The 1,877-nt window shown below is 41.4% G+C and overlaps 1 non-coding gene across 1 annotated transcript; it reads right to left on the bottom strand.

Moving 5' to 3' along the window:
- Positions 1 to 388: 388 nt before the first annotated feature.
- Positions 389 to 492, bottom strand: LOC112798687 (small nucleolar RNA R71). Its single transcript, XR_003200286.1, has one exon. It is a non-coding gene; the product is annotated as a small nucleolar RNA R71 (small nucleolar RNA).
- Between the last annotated feature and the right edge of the window lie 1,385 nt (positions 493 to 1,877).

Raw genomic sequence — 1,877 nt, 5'->3', positions numbered from 1 at the left:
TGAAAATAATAATAATGCAAGGAGAATGCTTGGTGACTTCACAAAGCCAACGTCCAAGTTTGATGGAAGAAGCATCTCCATTCCTGCCATTGGAGCCAACAACTTTGAGCTGAAACCTCAGCTAGTTGCTTTAATGCAACAAAACTGCAAGTTTTATGGACTTCCATCTGAAGATCCTTATCAGTTTTTAACTGAGTTCTTGCAGATTTGTGAGACTGTAAAGACGAATGGAGTTGATCCTGAAGTCTACAGACTTATGCTTTTCCCTTTTGCTTTAAGAGACAGAGCTAGAATATGGTTGGATTCACAACCCAAAGATAGCCTGGACTCCTGGGATAAGCTGGTCACTGCCTTCCTGGACAAATTCTTCCCTCCTCAAAAGCTGAGCAAGCTGAGAGTGGATGTTCAAACCTTCAAACAAAAAGATGGTGAATCCCTCTATGAAGCTTGGGAAAGATACAAGAAGCTGACCAAAAGATGTCCATCTGACATGTTTTCAGAATGGACCATATTAGATATATTCTATTATGGTCTCTCTGAATTTTCGAAAATGTCATTGGACCATTCTGCAGGTGGATCCATTCACCTAAAGAAAATGCCTGAAGAGGCTCAAGAACTCATTGACATGGTTGCAAACAACCAATTCATGTACACTTCTGAGAGGAATTCCGTGAACAATGGGATACCTCAGAAGAAAGAAGTTCTTGAAATTGATGCTCTGAATGCCATATTGGCTCAGAACAAGGTGTTGACTCAACAGGTCAACATGATCTCTCAAAATCTGAATGGATGGCAACATGCATCCAACAGTACTAGAGAGGCAGCTTCTGAAGAAGCTTATGATCCTGAGAACCCTGCCATGGCAGAAGTTAATTACATGGGTGAACCTTATGGAAACACCTATAACTCATCATGGAGAAATCATCCAAATTTCTCATGGAAGGATCAACAAAAGCCTCAACAAGGCTTTAATAATGGTGGACGCAATAGGCTGAGCAATAGCAAGCCATATCCATCATCTTCTCAGCAACAGACAGAGAATTCTGAACAAAACACCTCTAATTTAGCCAATGTAGTCTCTGATCTGTCAAAGGCCACTTTCAGTTTCATGAGTGAAACAAGATCCTCCATTAGAAATCTGGAGGCACAAGTGGGCCAGCTGAGTAAGAAAGTCATTGAAACTCCTCCCAGTATTCTCCCAAGCAATACAGAAGAGAATCCAAAAGGAGAGTGCAATGCCATTGACATAGTCAATATGGCCGAATACACAAGGGAGGATCAGGACAAAAATCCTAGTGAGAAAGACCTCCTGGGACGTCCCTCAAGCAAGAAGGAGTTTCCTATTAAGGATCCAAAGGAATCTGAGGCCCATATAGAGACCATAGAGATTCCATTAAATCTCCTTCTGCCATTCATGAGCTCTGAAGACTATTCTTCCTCTGAAGAGGATGAAGATGTGACTGAAGAGCAAGTTGCTCAATACTTAGGAGCTATCATGAAGCTGAATGCCATGTTATTTGGTAATGAAGCTTGGGAAAGTGAACCTCCCTTGCTCATTAATGAACTGGATACTTGGATTCAGAAAATTCTACCTCAAAAGAAACAAGATCCTGGCAAGTTCTTAATACCTTGTACCATAGGCACCATGATCTTTGAAAAAGATCTGTGTGATCTGGGGTCAGGGATAAATCTTATGCCACTCTCTGTAATGGAGAAGCTGCGGATCATTGAGGTACAACCTGCCTTGTTCTCATTACAATTGGCAGACAAGTCATTGAGACAAGCTTATGGAATAGTAGAGGACGTGTTAGTAAAGGTTGAAGGCCTTTACATCCCTGCTGATTTCATAATCTTAGACACTAGGAAGGAAGAGGATG

Source organism: Arachis hypogaea, chromosome 4 (assembly GCF_003086295.3).
Source record: "Arachis hypogaea cultivar Tifrunner chromosome 4, arahy.Tifrunner.gnm2.J5K5, whole genome shotgun sequence".
Classification (NCBI taxonomy): domain Eukaryota; kingdom Viridiplantae; phylum Streptophyta; class Magnoliopsida; order Fabales; family Fabaceae; genus Arachis; species Arachis hypogaea.
Note: the sequence above shows the minus strand (reverse complement) of the source record. Positions and strands in the feature narration are given on the sequence as shown.